This window comes from Cherax quadricarinatus, chromosome 38 (assembly GCF_038502225.1).
Source record: "Cherax quadricarinatus isolate ZL_2023a chromosome 38, ASM3850222v1, whole genome shotgun sequence".
Classification (NCBI taxonomy): Eukaryota; Metazoa; Arthropoda; class Malacostraca; order Decapoda; family Parastacidae; genus Cherax; species Cherax quadricarinatus.
The window spans coordinates 16,233,563-16,254,064 of NC_091329.1; the positions used below are offsets into that span (position 1 = coordinate 16,233,563).

Consider the following 20,502-nt stretch of genomic DNA (forward strand, 5'->3'; position numbering starts at 1 on the left):
CAAGAAAGAGGAAAGAAAAGAGGGGAGGGGGAGAGGAAAAAGGGGGGAGAGGATTAAGTAGGGAGGGGGAGAAAGATGTGGAAAGGAAAAGAAAGATTAAGCAAGGAAGGGAAAAATGAGGAGGGGGATAGAAAGATGAGAGGGAGAGGGGGGAGAAAGTTATCTTGTGTACCCAGGCTTTAGTATCTTACAGTGGAGGAAACATAAGTGATATTTAAGATGTATAAAGGTGAGAGAGAGAGTTTAGCGAGGAGCTAAACACAGTAACCTTGCCTTTGACGAGCCTATGTTTCTCGTCTTAAGATGTATCAGTGCAAGAAAATCGTTCCTGTGTGGTGTATGTCTTTAGTAGATAACCTGGGAGTGTGTCGCACCACCGACAGACTCCCAGGTCTTGGCTTCCTCAGCTACGAGAGGTTGTCAGACTCCAATTACCGAGCTGCCCAACAAGAGTCAAGTATTCAATTGATAAAACTGTTCTAGTGTGATCAGTAATGAAGTAGATCTCACTCTGGCAAGTGTCAAATGGTCGTGTTTATTTCAGGACGGCTTCAAGACGGGGCTTCAAGACACGTGATGTTCCCGGCTATTGAACCTGCTACACACACTGTATACACAGCAGGTGTTGTAGCCGACTCAGTCAAGCTTGCTGCTGGCCGGTGTTGTAGCCGATTCAGTCAAGCTTGCTGCTGGCCGGAGTTGTAGCCGACTCAGTCAAGCGTGCTGCTGTTTAATGAGATTATTTGGTGAGGCAGTGGCGTGGAGTATATGATAGACGTCTTCGGAGGCTTCTTACTTTATTTGAAAAGTCGTGGTGGGTATACAGGCTTGTGTGTTGTGCCCATGGCCCGGGAGGGCCATCCCACGAGAGAGAGAGCTACTAATAGGCCTTGTGTCTTCCTGCTAGGCCATTGTGTGAGTGTGTGTGTGTGTGGGCCCAGCATCCCACTGACCTGGAGCAGGCCCAGAGGGCAGCACTTAAGTGGTGCGAAATATGAACTAAGCTGGCAGACAGTACAGGCTGTCTACATTCGCTCGGCCACATACCGTGCATCGTCCCGACGAGACAATACTGGTGGTAAAAGAAACTCTGTCTCTCTCTCGTAGAAACAGGGCACAGAACACAAAATAAAAAAATATATATACATATGGACATTGAAAAGAAAACTTCCTACAGGGAGGGGAAAAAAAAAAATGTAGGGTGTGCTAAACATCGTGGTCATAGGCAGTGAGCATCGATGGGCATCACTGCACGCCTTCCTGCATCTGGACAGATACTGCAACACAGGAGATATTGCTGCGGCTGAGCTGTGACGTAACAGGTTACGGTCTCCTCTGGAACGGTGAAGCAGACATCGTAGGAGTCGCTGCAGGTTTCACTCAACCTGGGGCACGACATGCTGGTGCCCTCGAGTGAGGCGTCGACAAAACTCGGCAACTGGGCAGGACTTCTGGCGACTCAGGAGGACACTTCTCGACTGGTACTGTCGCTGGGCTGTCACTGCTGGCGAGCATGGAGCGAGTCGTGGCAGAGACGACTGGGCGAAACATCTGGGAGTCGTAATATCATACACCAGACTGCAGTGAGCGAGCTAGCAGTCAAAGTGACATCATCTTTGAGCAGGCTGCTCACTGAAGCTTGTGACACGAGGCTGACACAGCACCTGCCAACAGGGCTAACTGCGGCTTGACGAGTGTCATTCTCTCGGCAGTTGGAGTTACAGCAGAGGTTAATCTAAGCATCCCCAGACTTTTCTACATACAACTGCACTCTGAAGGTCTGGAGGTGAAGTGAAACAAATTTCGATGGGAATCGTAGCAGGTACGATTCTGCAGAACATCACAAGTGACGAGCATAAGAGCTTTCTGTACAAAGGGGCTCGGGCTCAGAGCTGACTGATATCTGGTCACACCGGGTGACTAACACAGTGGTGCCACTCAGGTCTGGCCGCAGACATCACTGGACACACACAAACTACACACACCCACGGTACATGCAGTACAACATGGCTTAAACTAGCAAATGATGCTTTTCTGTGCACAAAACTGACACTAAGTCATACACTAACATGTGAGAACACTGAGGGGAATTAACACACGATATATATCTTCTCTCAATCTTCTCGACAATACTGAAATAATTACTAGAGCACTCGATGTGACATCATGTGATGTCGTGAGGTGATGTCAGCAGACATCTTGAGGTGATGTCAGGCAGACATCGTGACGTCATGAAGTCGGGCAGCATCGTCGGTGACGTCAATGTGATGTGGGCAGCAGACCACAGCATGAGGCCTGGGACATCTGGCTTGGTAACCCACTTGTCTTGCAGATCCACGTGACATCGTCCACACCCCACATGGCATTGGGATCCATGTGGCATCATGATCCATGGCTTGCTGATCCACATGGCTTGCTGATCCACATGGCTTGCTGATCCACATGGCTTCAAGTGATCTATGTGGCATGCTGATCCACATGGCTTGCTGATTCACATGGCTTGATCTACATGGCTTGCTGATCCATGTGGCTTGCTGATCCACGTGGCATGCTGATCCACGTAGCTTCGAGTGGCCCCGGGCACTCGGATACACAGCACTGGCGACCATTTCACACGGAAAAGAGCAGAAAACACAGCAGAGGGAGCGAGTAGTGGTGAGTGTATGGTAGTGTGGTGGCGAGGAGCGTGGGCAAGTGTGTGGCGAGGGAGGATCTGGCCACTTCCTCCTCTCCCACCCACAAACACAGGGACACACACTGGATGCAGAAATCACCACAAAAGTCACCTCTGGCTTGCTGAAACAGCCGTGCTGAGCTGAACAACAACAGCAGAACATACAAGTGACGCTGAACACGTGACTTGAGAAACAACATGGGACGCTGTAGCGTGGGGTCACTGGGATGCCACTTACAATTCTGGAAGAAATTCAGCAAATTTCGGCTGGATCCTGCTTGTACCTGTGTCTGGATGCTCAAACGTGCAGACGCGACATCAGGATAACTCGTTGAGAGACGGATGCTTCTTGTATAGGGTGATAAAGTGAAGATGACTTCATCCCTTCCTCTCTCCGGGCAAACACAACTGCTGCGACCACCGCTTCCCACCATTTATAACGAGATTGTTTGGTGATGCTGCAAGCGGGGTGTGAATTATAGACGTCTTCGGAGGCTTCTTACTTTATTTGCAAAGTTGTGGTGGGTACACAGGCTTGTGTGTTGTGCCCATGGCCCGGGTAGGCCATGCCCACGAGAGGGAACTAGTACTAGGCCTTGTGTCTTCCTGCTAGGCCGCTGTGTGAGTGTGTGTGGGCCCAGCATCCCACTGACCTGGAGCAGGCCCAGAGGGCAGCACTTGAGTGGCGCAAAATATGAACTAAGCTGGCAGACAGTACAGGCTGTCTACACTGCTGGCCGTTGTTGTAGCTGACTCAGTCAAGCTTGCTGCTGGCCAGTGTTGTAGCCGACTCAGTCAAGCTTGCTGCTGGCCAGTGTTGTAGCCGACTGTTACAAAAAACGGGATTCTAAAAGCTTAGAGATCTCCAGTGAATACTAGAAAGGACTGCCCTTCTAGCATCCAGCCTGTTACTGGGTTTTCGTAACAAGTAATCAGTATCCTTGTCCAATTATCCATTAAAATTCAGTATTATTCAATAGTGCTTCAGGATTACAACTTGTAGGCTACTAACTAGAGAAATTAAAATTTAATAAATTTATTAAGTCTAGAGGTATATTATCAAATTAAATTAATCACAGTAATCAAAATAATGTCACATATCTCGAGTTCAATATTATTGTGCTAAAAGCACATATCACATTTATAATTCTTAAGTACCGTCTGGTACATTAACATTTAATAAGATATTACAAATATGTACAAGTTTGTGTATGCGTGTAAGTGCTCTAAGTAGTTCGCTATGTCTCACGACTCGACTAGACTTAAACAAGTGACTGACAAAGTCCTCTAATAAACTAACTTCTTGACTGACTGGCAACCAGAACAGTCTGCTTGAACAACAAAAAGAATGCTAAGCCCAATAGCAATATAACAAGCAACTGCGACACAGAATCAGGAACAAGAGATAATATAACGACACTAAGTAGGGACCATCAGCAGATCCTCCACAAAAGTTACAAAACTCCCATAATACTGAATCTAAGTTCAGCATAAGAAAATCCCCGACTGTGATAATACACAGAAACCAGTACAAATACAGCTCAGGACCTGAGATGCTCAGTGTGTCTATGAGACACACAACCTCAGTACAACGTCGAAAATCACTAAGTCTATACAAGGTTCCGTGAACAGAGTTCTACAGAACTAACAAGAATAATGAAACAGACAATCTGTCCAACCACCAAGCGAGTCTAGAGCAGACTGAATACTTCAGGCGAGGTGAGGACACCCCCCCCTCGATCACGTGATAGCTCCGTGGATAGCAGTCGCCCAGCAAGAAGCCGGCAATATAACTAGCAAACAGCGATAATTACAGTAGTTAGACAATCAAGACTTGAACTGAGCACATAATATGTTACATCCTACCTAACAAAGGAAACTACGTCAAATAACAATATAAAGCAATCATTTACGATTTAGCTATTATCGCAAATATAAGCAATATAAAATTAAATGAAAAGGTAATAATTATATATATACATAATAATCATTGAAACCATTCAGGGGTTGCAACACCGACTCGGTCAAGCTTGCTGCTGGCCGGTGTTGTAGCCGACTCAGTCAAGCTTGCTGCTGGCCAGTGTTGTAGCCGACTCAGTCAAGCTTGCTGCTGGCCGGTGTTGTAGCCGACTCAGTCAAGCTTGCTGCTGGCCGGTGTTGTAGCCGACTCAGTCAAGCTTGCTGCTGGCCGGTGTTGTACCCGACTCAGTCAAGCTTGCTGCTGGCCGGTGTTGTACCCGACTCAGTCAAGCTTGCTGCGCCTCAACATCAATATTGCTGTTCCACGAATTTTTTTTTTACCACGTTCTTTTAATTTTGTATATTCTAATATATCAGTATTTTCTGTTATCACCACCTCTGCTCACACCTTCCTCTCTTCTCCCTCTCTCTTCTCCCTCTCTCTTCTCCCTCTCTCTTCCCCCTCTCTCTTCTCCCTCTCTCTTCCCCCTCTCCCTTCCCCCTCTCAGAATGTAGAGGTGTGAAGAAGACATGTCTAACATTCTCTAACTCTACTTTTGTCTAACTCCTTCCCGGTATCGTGTTCTCAGTCTGACGGTACCGAAGTCTGCCGGCCCAGGCTGACACTAGCCAAGTCTGCCGGCCCAGGCTGACACTAGCCAAGTCTGCCGGCCCAGGCTGACACTAGCCAAGTCTGCCGGCCCAGGCTGACACTAGCCAAGTCTGCCGGCCCAGGCTGACACTAGCCAAGTCTGCCGGCCCAGGCTGACACTAGCCAAGTCTGCCGGCCCAGGCTGACACTAGCCAAGTCTGCCGGCCCAGGCTGACACTAGCCAAGTCTGCCGGCCCAGGCTGACACTAGCCAAGTCTGCCGGCCCAGGCTGACACTAGCCAAGTCTGCCGGCCCAGGCTGACACTAGCCAAGTCTGCCGGCCCAGGCTGACACTAGCCAAGTCTGCCGGCCCAGGCTGACACTAGCCAAGTCTGCCGGCCCAGGCTGACACTAGCCAAGTCTGCCGGCCCAGGCTGACACTAGCCAAGTCTGCCGGCCCAGGCTGACACTAGCCAAGTCTGCCGGCCGGACCTAGCCAAGTCTGCCGGCCCAGGCTGACACTAGCCAAGTCTGCCGGCCCAGGCTGACACTAGGCAAGACTGCCGGCCCAGGCTGACACTAGCCAAGTCTGCCGGCCCAGGCTGACACTAGCCAAGTCTGCCGGCCCAGGCTGACACTAGCCAAGTCTGCCGGCCCAGGCTGACACTAGCCAAGTCTGCCGGCCCAGGCTGACACTAGCCAAGTCTGCCGGCCCAGGCTGACACTAGCCAAGTCTGCCGGCCCAGGCTGACACTAGCCAAGTCTGCCGGCCCAGGCTGACACTAGCCAAGTCTGCCGGCCCAGGCTGACACTAGGCAAGTCTGCCGGACCAGGCTGACACTAGGCAAGTCTGCCGGACCAGGCTGACACTAGGCAAGACTGCCGGCCCAGGCTGACACTAGCCAAGTCTGCCGGCCCAGGATGTTAGGAAGTATTTCTTCAGCCACAGAGTAGTGAGGAAGTGGAATAGTTTGGGAAGCGATGTAGTGGAGGCAGGATCCATACATAGCTTTAAGCAGAGGTATGATAAAGCTCACGGTTCAGGGAGAGTGACCTAGTAGCTATCAGTGAAGAGGCGGGGGCCAGGAGCTAGGACTCAACCCCTGCAACCTCAACTAGGTGAGTACACCCCGCACACACACCCACACCCACCCACCAGCCTTCACAAGCTGTCTGCATATTAATACAACCACAAACAAGTGGTAAGTCAAACGGGAGTGGAATGAAATTAGTTGTGAGCACCACAGCCACGCACTAGTATGTGCTAGCATCATGAAACATGCCTAGTGCTTCTAGGTACATGATGTTTGTAGGATTGTTGGTGTAGTGGTTAGAGCGTCGTGAGCTTCGACTTGCTTCCCACGAGGCTGGCTGAAAAAACACGGGTTCGATTCCTGGCTAACCGCAGTTTATATATATGTTGTGGGAAGTGCAGTGTCTACACTCTTAATTAAGGGTGGAGATATCTCAGCATCGGAGCGCCTCTGGCAAGACAGTGATGGAGCGAGTAATGATGAGTGTTTCTTCTCCGGGTCAGCTGCCTCGGTGGGAAACGGCAGATGTGTTATAAAGAAAATACACAAGTGCTGGTGTAGCAGTCTGGTGATGCTGCCGGCCGGGTTGATCGCTCCATCATCTTCCATCAACTCTATTACCAGCAACATTTTATTTCTTTAAATTTCTTCGACATTTTTCTTTTCATGTCCATCACAACAATCCTTCCTCCTTTTCCGTCTTCACAATAAACACAAATCTTAATTTTCAACGTCTCTTTAACCTGCTACATATTATTTAATCTGACTTGTCCATCCTTTGATAAATTTCTAGTTTAATGTGATGAAGCACCTGGGGAAGGGAAGGGAAGAGAAGGGAAGAGAATGGGAAGGTTTATCAGGCTTGACTCAAAAGGTTGGGAGCTTAATTCCTCTAATAAAGAGCTCTTGACTAGCATCAATGTATTGCCCTTGAAGGGAGTGCGTGGGTCAGTCTCTAGTTCTTGGGTCAAGTCTTTGTACTTAGGCTGTGTGATTCTCTCCATGAACTTTTATCCTATCACATCAATTTTCGGGCTGTGTCATACGTGCTTTAGGACTTGTGAAATGACTTATACTCCTCTATATTCCATCGTCAATCATTCCATCCATTCACTACATTCACTCAAGAAATTTTCTTATGTTCCATTTTTCTCCCAGCTTTATCTCCATTCTACATGTTCCTTGCCTGTAGTAACAGGCAAATTTATTAGTAAAGTTATCAGTGCAATTGTAGTTGTTGTAGTGATGGTGGCGGCTACTGATGTAGCATCAGTTGGCTCAACTTCCAACTCAAAGAACTGGAACCCATGTATAGTCGAATACTGGCCGCAGCCTCTTTTCCTTTTTTCCTCCCTGCCTTCCTTCCTCCCTGCATTCCTTCCTCCCTGCATTCCTTCCTCCCTGCATTCCTTCCTTCCTCCCTGCCTTCCTTCCTTCCTCCCTGCCTTCCTTCCTCCCTGCCTTCCTTCCTTCCTCCCTGCCTTCCTCCCTGCCTTCCTTCCTCCCTGCCTTCCTTCCTTCTTCCCTGCCTGCCTGCCTTCCTTCCTTCCTCCCTGCCTTCCTTCCTCCCAGCCTGCCGTCCTTCCTGCCTTCCTTCCTCCCTGCCTTCCTTCCACCCTGCCTTCCTCCCTCCCTGCCTGCCTTCCTTCCCCTGCTTCACTCCTTCCCTCCCTCCAGCCACCGAAAAAAAAAAAAACGATCTCTCGTCTGACACACGCTACCTGGTGACAAACCTCTCCGCTAAGACCACGTCGCTGTATAAAAAAGGAAACTATACGACAGGAAGTACTTGAAGTCACTGAACTCCAGCAGTGAAATGCCGAACCCACCCACCTACCCACCCACACCCCCACACAAGCAATTTGTACAGGCTTAGTGCTTCCCTGAAGAGTACGTGGGTTTCTGGTGCTGAGACACGGGTCGGAAGAGACTGTTTTGGTTGACAGGCGATACGAATAGAAGAAGCAGAAATGGCAGTTACAAATCAGCAGTCTCTCTGCCAACTATAGTAACAGCAGCACTGGCGGAAGAAGCAGTGATAACAGCAAGAGTAAAAGCAGCAGCAGCAGCAACAATAGGAACAAACAGCAGCAACAGCAGGCGCAACAAATCCGGCAGCAGTCGTAGCAATTCACTTTTATTATTCAACAAAATTAGATAGTTATACATTGAGAACAAGAACTATGTTTCCCTGTCATACTCGATTACGCATGATGGAGGTTCATACAAGGTGTTGAAATGTGTCAGCCCGAGCTGGGACACTTCAGTAGAGTAATGAGGATATCGTCAAGTATTCCAGCAAGGGTTCATTAGCTACGGCAGTTTCGTAGGCTTAGCTCCTGCAGAGCTGGAGTTACTATCACATAGGAATTGCCATCTCTCAGATTATCCGGGCTGAGGATGGGTGAGAGGGAGGGAGGATGAGGTATGAGGATAGGATGAGGCATTTTGGCGGAGACCCTTAGTCACAGATGGTTTCCCCACCACGCTTCCCTCCCACATGTTTCCTAAAATTAGATACTAAAGCTGGTTTCGACACCATTATTTCGTTCTTCCTTCCCCTCTATTGTTTTATCCTTTAGCTTCGTTTGACGACGATATCTTGCGAATACTTCCTCGCAGTGGTTCTTATATGTTCGTACAACGAAGTTTCCAATGAACATTGTAGATCCAGTTCCATTAGCCTCTCATAATTCATGCTCCTTAACTCAGGAACAAGCCTACTCGCGTACTTCTGCACTGTCTCCTGTTTCCTAACAAGCTTTCTCAGGAGTTGGGTTCCATACTGGTGCTGAGTATTCCAGGATGGCCCTGGCATGTATATTGAAGTACCTGGAAAGACTGTTGAGATTCCTGAAGGCCACTCTTAGATTTGCCAGTCTGTGATGCTCCGGAAAAATGCTAAGTACTATGCTCACTCCTAGGTCTTTTTCTTCGAGTGAAGTTTGCAGCCTCTCTCCCCTAAGTCTATACACCGTGCCCGGTCTTCTCTCCCCTTCCCCGATCTTAATGACCTTGCATTTGCAGGGGTTGAATTCAAGCAACTACTTATCTGATCAGTCCAGCAGTTTGTCCAGATCCATTTATAGTTTTTCCTTATCCTCGTCTATTTATATTTCGCGTCAGTTTTATATCATAAGCAAACAGGGAGACATCTCACTCAATCCCATCTAATAATAATCATAATATATCTTTATTTATATATGTACAAGGTATACAGGCCTAGTTGACATCAATGACATACTACTGTACAGAAAGCCCCTTGTTATGCAGAGCATTTCTCGCAAATTAGGTAAATTTTGTCCCGGGATGCGACCCACGCCAGTCGACTAACACCCAGGTACCATTTTATACTAATGGGTGAACATAGACAACCAGTGTAAGGAAACACGCCCAATGTTTCAATCTTCGCTGGGAATCGAATCCGGACCCCTCACCATGTGAAGCGAGAGTTTTTGCCACCAGGCCACGGGCGACCATATCTAGGATATCGTTCACATAAACCAGAAACACTACTGGCTCTAATACCGATCCTTGGGGACCCCGCGCGTGAGAGGTTTTAAAAAGCTCGGGGTGTGAATGTATGAAGCTTCTACTGACATGCTGAGACTCGTCCATAATGCAGGCATAAATGACTCGAAAGAAGTGAAGAACACTTAGAACCGGGACCAAAACACCATTCAGTGCTCTAGACAAAACACAAACACAATATTATTATTATAATCAAGGGGGAAGCGCTAAACCCTTAGGATTATACAGCGCCTGGGGGGATGTGGAAGGCATTCAGGCTTAATTTGGGGAACTGGAGCCGAGATCCAATTCTCTAAATCAAGATCCCCTCACCAACATCAAGGAACCTTCCTTGAGGGGACAAACACAATAATGACGCATTTATAAGCTGTGTGAGACATATAGAGGCGTTTCCCCGAATAAATCTGCCTGGATTTTCTGTTCTGCAACATTTCAAGATTTTTGTGCTAATTACAACACGAAAAGTCTAGAGTTATCATTCAACTCCCCCTGTGATTCTTTTGCGATATATTCGATATATATATATATATATATATATATATATATATATATATATATATATATATATATATATATATATATATATATATATATATATATATATACATACATACACACACACACACACACACACACACACGAATCCGGACCCCTCACCATGTGAAGCGAGAGTTTTTGCCACCAGGCCACGGGCGACCATATCTAGGATATCGTTCACATAAACCAGAAACACTACTGGCTCTAATACCGATCCTTGGGGACCCCGCGCCACGGTTCCACACAAGAGATTGGTGCAAAAACTGGAGGACCAAGCAGGGATAACAGGGAAGGCACTACAATGGATCAGGGAATACTTGTCAGGAAGACAGCAGCGAGTCATGGTACGTGGCGAGGTGTCAGAGTGGGCACCTGTGACCAGCGGGGTCCCGCAGGGGTCAGTCCTAGGACCAGTGCTGTTTCTGGTATTTGTGAACGACATGACGGAAGGAATAGACTCTGAGGTGTCCCTGTTTGCAGATGACGTGAAGTTGATGAGAAGAATTCACTCGATCGAAGACCAGGCAGAACTACAAAGGGATCTGGACAGGCTGCAGACCTGGTCCAGCAATTGGCTCCTAGAGTTCAATCCCACCAAGTGCAAAGTCATGAAGATTGGGGAAGGGCAAAGAAGGCCGCAGACGGAGTACAGTCTAGGGGGTCAGAGACTACAAACCTCACTCAAGGAAAAAGATCTTGGGGTGAGTATAACACCAGGCACATCTCCTGAAGCGCACATCAACCAAATAACTGCTGCAGCATATGGGCGCCTAGCAAACCTCAGAACAGCATTCCGACATCTTAATAAGGAATCATTCAGGACCCTGTACACCGTGTACGTTAGGCCCATATTGGAGTATGCGGCACCAGTTTGGAACCCACACCTAGCCAAGCACGTGAAGAAACTAGAGAAAGTGCAAAGGTTTGCAACAAGACTAGTTCCAGAGCTCAGAGGTATGTCCTACGAGGAGAGGTTAAGGGAAATCAACCTGACGACACTGGAGGACAGGAGAGATAGGGGGGACATGATAACGACATACAAAATACTGAGAGGAATTGACAAGGTGGACAAAGACAGGATGTTCGAGAGATTGGACACAGTAACAAGGGGACACAGTTGGAAGCTGAAGACACAGATGAATCACAGGGATGTTAGGAAGTATTTCTTCAGCCACAGAGTAGTCAGTAAGTGGAATAGTTTGGGAAGCGATGTAGTGGAGGCAGGATCCATACATAGCTTTAAGCAGAGGTATGATAAAGCTCACGGCTCAGGGAGAGTGACCTAGTAGCGATCAGTGAAGAGGCGGGGCCAGGAGCTCGGACTCGACCCCTGCAACCTCAACTAGGTGAGTACAACTAGGTGAGTACACCTACACACACACCTACACACACATACCTACACACACACACACACACCACACACACACACCTACACACACACACACACACACCTACACACACACACACACCTACACACACACACACACACCTACACACACACCTACACACACACACACCTATACACACACACACCTACACTACACCTACACACCTACAAAGACAGGATGTTCCAGAGATTGGACACAGTAACAAGGGGACACAGTTGGAAGCTGAAGACACAGATGAATCACAGGGATGTTAGGAAGTATTTCTTCAGCCACAGAGTAGTCAGTAAGTGGAATAGTTTGGGAAGCGATGTAGTGGAGGCGGGATCCATACATAGCTTTAAGCAGAGGTATGATAAAGCTCACGGCTCAGGGAGAGTGACCTAGTAGCGATCAGTGAAGAGGCGGGGCCAGGAGCTCGGACTCGACCCCCGCAACCTCAACTAGGTGAGTACAACTAGGTGAGTACACACACCAAGTTATGCGAGTATATCACCATTGTTTTATTTATTGATCGTTACTCATACCGTCATTCTCACTGCCATTTCATTAATAAGGTTGACACTAATAAGGTTGACGCTACCTGCTCCTTTCTAACTAAAGACGAGAAAAGAAATGTCGAGAATTAAAGACGGAAGTTGATGAATCAGTTTACAATGTGACCAATGTTTCACTCTGTGTATAATAATAATAATAATCATAACTAAATGCTAAATCCGCAAGGGTCATATAGCGCTGCACGTTAGGATGTGCTAAAAGGTGTAATATCTTGATCAGAGACTAGCGAAGGTGGAGAGTATTAACAGAGGTCGAGTTAGTAAGGGCTGTGAGGAGTGCTAAAGGAAGTATAATCCAAGTTTGTGTAATAAATCTGTTGCTGTCAGAAAGCCAAAGAGTGAGACTAAGTCAAAGGTGGGGCCGTCAGCGAGGAGGGAAGGTGGGGCCGTCAGCGAGGAGGGAAGGTGGGGCCGTCAGCGAGGAGGGAAGGTGGGGCCGTCAGCGAGGAGGGAAGGTGGGGCCGTCAGCGAGGAGGGAAGATAAGGGTTAGAGCGGTGACGACGCTGGAGGTAAATTCTGCGTGATCTCTAGTAGACACGACAGTAATAGAATATGGTACTCTTCATTCTCTGTAGAACTTTCATTCGTCGAGAAAGATTCAGCTCAGGGCGAAACGTTGTACCATAAACCATCTAGTTCTGCATATCCCTTTCCACTCTTATGGACAGTACGTCTTGTATCCACCAGGTAAACGCCATCAATAAAGCAGGTGTCAGGCACAAGTGTCCTCGTGTTTTTTTATTACTTCAAGGACACTCCAAGACACGATCCTCAGAGAGCTTTATTTAAAGCATCTCCTTGAAGAGCTTCCTCACCTCAACGATTATACATTATCACTGGATAATTTCATGTTGACATGCAATATTGACATTTAATTTGTTAAAAATTCATGCACGTATTAGTGTGTGCATGATTATCTGTTGTAAATAAGAGAAAAATGATGCATGGAAAAATAATGGACAAAATAGGTGTGGAAACTGGAGATGTGAATGGGAAAATGGATGAATGGAAAAATGGGGGAGTGAAAAACGGGGGAATGAGTGGAAAAATGGGGGAATGAGTGGGGAAAAATAAGGGGCGAGGAAAAATAATAGGTGGGGGAAAAATCATGGGTGAGGAAAAATAATGGGGGTTTAAAAAAATGTTTGCAAACAATAACGAGAAGCTTATGTGCTAAGACGAGGATTCATCTCAGAGGAAACTGCTGTTAGTCTGACGGGGAGGACGACCGAAGCTGGAATATAATGGGACATAACTGCTTTCATCTGATACTGAACCTCTGGAGGTGTCCACAATGATGATGATAATACAGCTGGAGCCACTCTGAGGAATTTCAGCAGTTCAAGATGACTGACAAGGAGGTCGCTGATCACTCAGGAGTAAGAGAGAGACTCATTCAAATCAACATGAATACTGATCCATGAATACTAAAAAGCATAGATCAACACGAGTATTGGTCCGTTCCTCCATTCTTATGTTTACATTATTACGAGACAGAATAAAAGTCTATAGAAGGTTACGCGAACAGAAATGCAACTTGAATTAATTTAACGGTGGCACTCCCCAAATTACTGCAAATTGGAGGGGACAGAAGTATTGGGCGAGCAGCTAGTCCAGCTGGCTGCCCATCTGCCATCCCTCCGCCACGCAGTGGTAGAGGGCGAGCAACTGGTCCAGCTGGCTGCCCATCTGCCATCCCTCCGCCACGCAGTGGTAGAGGGCGAGCAACTGGTCCAGCTAGCTGCCCATCTGCCATCCTTCCGCCACGCAGTGGTAGAGGGCGAGCAACTGGTCCAGCTGGCTGCCCATCTGCCATCCTTCCGCCACGCAGTGGTAGAGGGCGAGCAACTGGTCCAGCTGGCTGCCCATCTGCCATCCCTCTGCCACGCAGTGGTAGAGGGCGAGCAACTGGTCCAGCTGGCTGCCCATCTGCCATCCTTCCGCCACGCAGTGGTAGAGGGCGAGCAACTGGTCCAGCTGGCTGCCCATCTGCCATCCCTCCGCCACGCAGTGGTAGAGGGCGAGCAACTGGTCCAGCTAGCTGCCCATCTGCCATCCTTCCGCCACGCAGTGGTAGAGGGCGAGCAACTGGTCCAGCTGGCTGCCCATCTGCCATCCCTCCGCCACGCAGTGGTAGAGGGCGACCAACTGGTCCAGCTGGCTGCCCATCTGCCATCCTTCCGCCACGCAGTGGTAGAGGGCGAGCAACTGGTCCAGCTGGCTGCCCATCTGCCATCCCTCCGCCACGCGGTGGTAGAGGGCGAGCAACTGGTCCAGCTGGCTGCCCATCTGCCATCCTTCCGCCACGCAGTGGTAGAGGGCGAGCAACTGGTCCAGCTGGCTGCCCATCTGGCATCCCTCCGCCACGCAGTGGTAGAGGGCGAGCAACTGGTCCAGCTGGCTGCCCATCTGCCATCCTTCCGCCACGCAGTGGTAGAGGGCGAGCAACTGGTCCAGCTGGCTGCCCATCTGCCATCCTTCCGCCACGTAGTGGTAGAGGGCGAGCAACTGGTCCAGCTGGCTGCCCATCTGCCATCCCTCCGCCACGCAGTGGTAGAGGGCGAGCAACTGGTCCAGCTGGCTCCCCATCTGCCATCCTTCCGCCACGCAGTGGTAGAGGGCGAGCAACTGGTCCAGCTGGCTGCCCGTCTGCCATCCTTCCGCCACGCAGTGGTAGAGGGCGAGCAACTGGTCCAGCTGGCTGCCCATCTGCCCTCCTTCCGCCACGCAGTGGTAGAGGGCGAGCAACTGGTCCAGCTGGCTGCCCATCTGCAGTGAGTGAAGGATGGAAGGGGCTGCAAGAGTCCTTCAGCAACTGGAAATTAAAAAGTTACGAGACAGAGGATTGAATACCAAAGAGTCACAGACACGACAGCCCAAGACACATGGAAAGATACAGACGCTACCCCCTCTCCCCCACCCCCACACAAATAATAATGTGCGCGTGTTTGAAGGAGAAAGAAACTGCCAAACTTACAAAGAGCTTTAATTCATAAGCTTACTCAGCGCTCCTGGCAATGAAAAGAAAACCATCAGCTTGAACATGCACAGAACACACAACTTCTATGAAACCATATTAAAATAACAAATATTGTTAAAACACTCATGAAAGTGTTATCAAAGCACTTAAAAGTTCACCGAGATACCTACAGGCACCCTGGTAATGATAAAAGATCAAGGACTAGTTATGTATACCACAGTCCACCGTGTGACCCAAGCAGGAACACCTGGAAGTAGGTGGCTACGAGGTGTGCGCTCGATCCTCAGTTTATAGAGCACCAGCTACCTGGCTGTGATTATTCTTTTTGAAAGAGGGAGGGAGTATGGGAACACTTAATATCTGTTAAATTGTTTTTAACTTGTGGCTCATCTCTTAGGACCCACCGTACTTCCAACGATGTAGTTATGTGTTCAGTGAAGTCACTGAGGAAGAAGTGTGCTCTAACGTGAATTCACTATAGCAGCCTTCGCCTAAGCATCTGTCCGTTCATTACCCAGTCATATTACAGGCAGCAAAAATCATTACATTCTTCTGCCAGATGTGGATACAGGCTAGTTATTCCTGGATAATATGGGAGGAAGGATATACAGATACAGATATACCGAGAGATACGAAGAAAGATTGATGGAGATAGAGATGCAGAGACAAAGATAGGAAGGCAGACAGAGCCAGAGAGACAAAGACACAGAAAACAAAGATGAAAAACTAAGCTTCTCGCTGAAAACTTGGAAGTGAGGAGGAACGTGAGTGAAGAGCTGTGAGTGTCAGTCTGGAATTATATTCTCACTTATTAAGCTCCTCCATCAGCTCGATATTAAAGGTGGTGGTGGGTGTTGGTAGTGGTGGTGGGTGTTGGTAGTGGTGGTGGGTGTTGGTAGTGGGTGTTGGTAGTGGTGGTGGGGGAAGTGGTGGTAGGGGTAGTGGTGGTAGGGGTAGTGGTGGTAGGGGTAGTGGTGGTAGGGGTAGTGGTGGTGGGGGTGGTGGTGGTGGAGGGGGTGGTGGTGGTGGAGGGGGTGGTGGTGGGGGTAGTGGTGGTGGGGGTAGTGGTGATAGGTGTTGGTAGAGGTGATAGGTGTTGGTAGAGGTGGTGGGTGTTGGTAGTGGTGGTGGGTGTTGGTAGTTGTGGTGGGTGTTGGTAGTGGTGGTGGGTGTTGGTAGTGGTGGTGGGTGTTGGTGGTGGTGGTGGTGGGTGTTGGTGGTGGTGGTGGTGGGTGTTGGTGGTGGTGGGTGTTGGTAGTGGTGGGTGTTGGTAGTGGTGGGTGTTGGTAGTGGTGGGTGTTGGTAGTGGAGGTGGTGGTGGGTGTTGGTAGTGGTGGTGGGTGTTGGTAGTGGTGGTGGTGGTGGGTGTTGGTAGTGGTGGTGGTGGTGGGTGTTGGTAGTGGTGGTGGGTGTTGGTGGTGGTGGTGGTGGGTGTTGGTAGTGGTGGTGGTGGGTGTTGGTAGTGGTGGTGGTGGGTGTTGGTAGTGGTGGTGGTGGGTGTTGGTAGTGGTGGTGGTGGGTGTTGGTAGTGGTGGTGGTGGGTGTTGGTAGTGGTGGTGGTGGGTGTTGGTAGTGGTGGTGGTGGGTGTTGGTAGTGGTGGTGTTGGTGGGGGTGGTGGTGTTGGTGGGGGTGGTGGTGTTGGTGGTGGGTGTTTGTGGGAGTGGTGGGTGGTTGTTGGTAGTGATGGTGTTGGGTGTTGGTAGTGATGGTGTTGGGTGTTGGTAGTGATGGTGGTGGGTGTTGGTAGTGGTGGTGGTGGGTGTTGGTAGTGGTGGTGGGTGTTGGTAGTGGTGGTGGGGGTAGTGGTGGTAGGGGTAGTGGTGGTAGGGGTAGTGGTGGTAGGGGTAGTGGTGGTAGGGGTAGTGGTGGTGAGGGTAGTGGTGGTGAGGGTAGTGGTGGTGAGGGTAGTGGTGGTGGGGGTAGTGGTGGTGGGGGGTAGTGGTGATAGGTGTTGGTAGAGGTGGTGGGTGTTGGTAGTGGTGGTGGGTGGTGGTGGTGGGTGTTGGTGGTGGGTGTTGGTAGTGGTGGTGGGTGTTGGTAGTGGTGATTGCAGTGATTGTGCTTATTTCCAACACAACTGCTCTTGTTGGTGGTGACCGTTCTTACTGAAGGATCTGGCAGGTGCTGCCATCTCGACCAGTGTGCTGGAAACCACATCACAATGTGGAAATAATTAACTATCAGAATTCACATACGCGCGCGCACGCGCACACACACACACACACACACACACACACACACACACACACACACACACACACACACACACACACACACACACACACACACACACACACACACAGTCCCGAGCAGATTTACAGGATCCTAAGTGGCCCCTCATACAAGATCGTCAGGGGCCCCTCATACAAGATCGTCAGGGGCCTCTCATACAAGATCGTCAGGGGCCTCTCATACAAGATCGTCAGGGGCCTCTCATACAAGATCGTCAGGGGCCTCTCATACAAGATCGTCAGGGGCCCCTCATACAAGATCGTCAGGGGCCCCTCATACAAGATCGTCAGGGGCCCCTCATACAAGATCGTCAGGGGCCCCTCATACAAGATCGTCAGGGGCCCCTCATACAAGATCGTCAGGGGCCCCTCATACAGGCGTTTCAGAGCTTCCTGCGTAATTTTTTCGACCTAACAAGGTTTAAATTCCCTACGCCCAATACTGACAAAAACTTAAAAAACGATCACAGCAAAAATGGAGATTCTCAGAACCTGATAAAAATCTCGAATACTACGAGACACGAGCCACATTAAAGAAAAAAACTGAAGACGACACTAGTGATGAGTCTTGTGTCTCACGAGGCCTATAAGACCTATCGATTGTTCGTTATTAAGCTCAGTCAAGAGGATTGTCAAGTTGAAAGCCTATCGACTGTACGAGGGTCACTGTCTGCGTCAGGGACACCAGCAGCAGTCGGGGCACACTGCTGCCAGTATTTTCAATCTTTAATGTTTATTTATGGGGAAGCGTTATACCCGTAAGGAAGGGGGGAGGGGTTGCCAGGCACTGCTTGGGGGAAATGTGTTCCAGTCAGGTTTGATATGAGAGAAGAAAACTCCAGTTATTGGATTGAAAGCTGAAATTATAATGAGTCGTGCCGAATAGGTAAAACATGCTATTTTGGCTTAAATAGCAACGCTCTTCTTGCCGAATAAGGCAAGCGAAAATTTGTGTATGCAATAATTTAGCAAGAAACATTCTGAACCTAACGAAAAAAAATATATTTCACTGTTTTTGTTTATTATTAAATTATTGTAAACGTATCTAAAATATATTTAGATGGATTAGGCTAAATTAAATTGCGCTTGTTATAATCAGTGATATTATGTATGACAGTAATACTGTGTACGATATACAATAATACTGTGTATGACATACAGTATTAGTGCGTATGACATTAACACTGCGTATGATATACACTAACACTGTGCATACCGTACACTAACACTGTGTATAACATACCTCTTCCCATTCCTGTGTCGTAGTAGTTGAAGACAAATACTAACATGTCTGGAACCACAGGTGACACAACACGTCCCTTGAGAATATTAGCACTCGCTAAATCATCACGGATATAGTTCCCGTTCAGTCTGGTTAGACTGCACATAACGACAGATATATATTATTACGATATTATTCACATTATGGTCACCGTAAAGAGCCCCCTGCGGCTTCTCGGTGCCGTGAACGCCTGGCAAATGGAGTACCCTGCAGCCTTGCTTCGAAATTCTTAGCGAACCATCTCTGAACCACTTCGAAAGATAGTTGAGTGTTTACTCTCTCTAGTTAGCTGATTTGTTAGGTGTAAAGCCTGGCAGGGTTACTTAAACTAAAAAGACATATACGGAGAGCTTTATTAAGTCATGGATCCCTCTAAAGCTTAGATGTATACATGTTTAGACTGTTTAGAATCTAAACAGAGCTTTATCAAGCCATGTATCCCTCTAAACTGAAGTTTATCAAGTCATGCATCCCTTTAAACAGAGCTTTATGAAGTCATGTATCTATACACACAGAAAGGTATACATATTTTAAGTGTATATATATGAGAGTATATTTTTATCCCTATTTTAAGGAATAAATTATTCTTGTCTGGTGGTTAACGAGTGCCACGCAGCGCTAATGAGCCCTCGTGTAGTCAATAGACTTTAAACCCAATTAACTGACTTGCCCTGGGAGGTATGTATCTTTCTGTATACATACACCCAGCTTGGTGTATCTTTCAGTGTTTAAACAATAAAAAGTGTGCATCTCTGCGTATACACTGAGAGGTGCGTATCACTGTATATTATATATATATATATATATATATATATATATATATATATATATATATATATATATATATATATATATATATATATATATACCAAGAAGTATATATCTCATCGTATATACACCGTGGTAGGGTGGGTCTGGGGGATAGGATACAAATAGGAAAATAAGGAAGAGAGGAACGAGGAGGTATTGGAAGGAGGGAAGGGAGGTAGGGAGGGAGGGTATAGGTGTTGTAACTAGATCGGGAAGGTGAACAAGGAAAGGGGGGATGGGATTTAGGAAGGAAAATGAGGAGAGAATGGAGAAACATGTGGAAAGGCAGGAGGTAGAAGTGGAGGAGAGGATGCAAAAGATGTGGATGGGGGAGGGGAAGAGATAAAGGTTCAGGAGGGGATGGAGAAGGAAAGATGTTTTAGGAAGGAGTTTGGGGACGGGAAGGGAGAGAGGGTAGGGGAAAACACAGGGTAAGGGAGAACACAGGGTAAGGGAGAACACAGGGTAAGGGAGAACACAGGGTAAGGGAGAACACAGGGTAAGGGAGAACACAGGGTAAGGGAGAACACAGGGTAAGGGAGAACACAGGGTAAGGGAGAACACAGGGTAAGGGAGAACACAGGGTAAGGGAGAACACAGGGTAGGGGAGAACACAGGGTAAGGGAGAACACAGGGTAAGGGAGAACACAGGGTAAGGGAGAACACAGGGTAAGGGAGAACACAGGGTAAGGGAGAACACAGGGTAAGGGAGAACACAGGGTAAGGGAGAACACAGGGTAAGGGAGAACACAGGGTAAGGGAGAACACAGGGTAAGGGAGAACACAGGGTAAGGGAGAACACAGGGTAAGGGAGAACACAGGGTAAGGGAGAACACAGGGTAAGGGAGAACACAGGGTAAGGGAGAACACAGGGTAAGGGAGAACACAGGGTAAGGGAGAACACAGGGTAGGGGAGAACACAGGGTAG

The 20,502-nt window shown here is 48.3% G+C and overlaps 1 protein-coding gene across 3 annotated transcripts in view; it reads right to left on the minus strand.

The window, feature by feature from the left end:
• The window catches only part of LOC128692869 (acetylcholine receptor subunit alpha-like), a 440,278-nt gene that overhangs the window by 191,430 nt on the left and 228,346 nt on the right, over positions 1 to 20,502 (minus strand). Inside the window, exon 1 of one of the 3 annotated variants that reach the window (XM_070092140.1) lies at positions 18,726 to 18,943. The exons of the other annotated variants lie outside the window; for them this stretch is intronic. The gene's annotated coding sequence lies outside the window, so the exon portion shown is untranslated. Of the gene's footprint in view, positions 1 to 18,725; positions 18,944 to 20,502 lie in introns of those variants that run through there. 3 annotated transcript variants of the gene reach the window in all.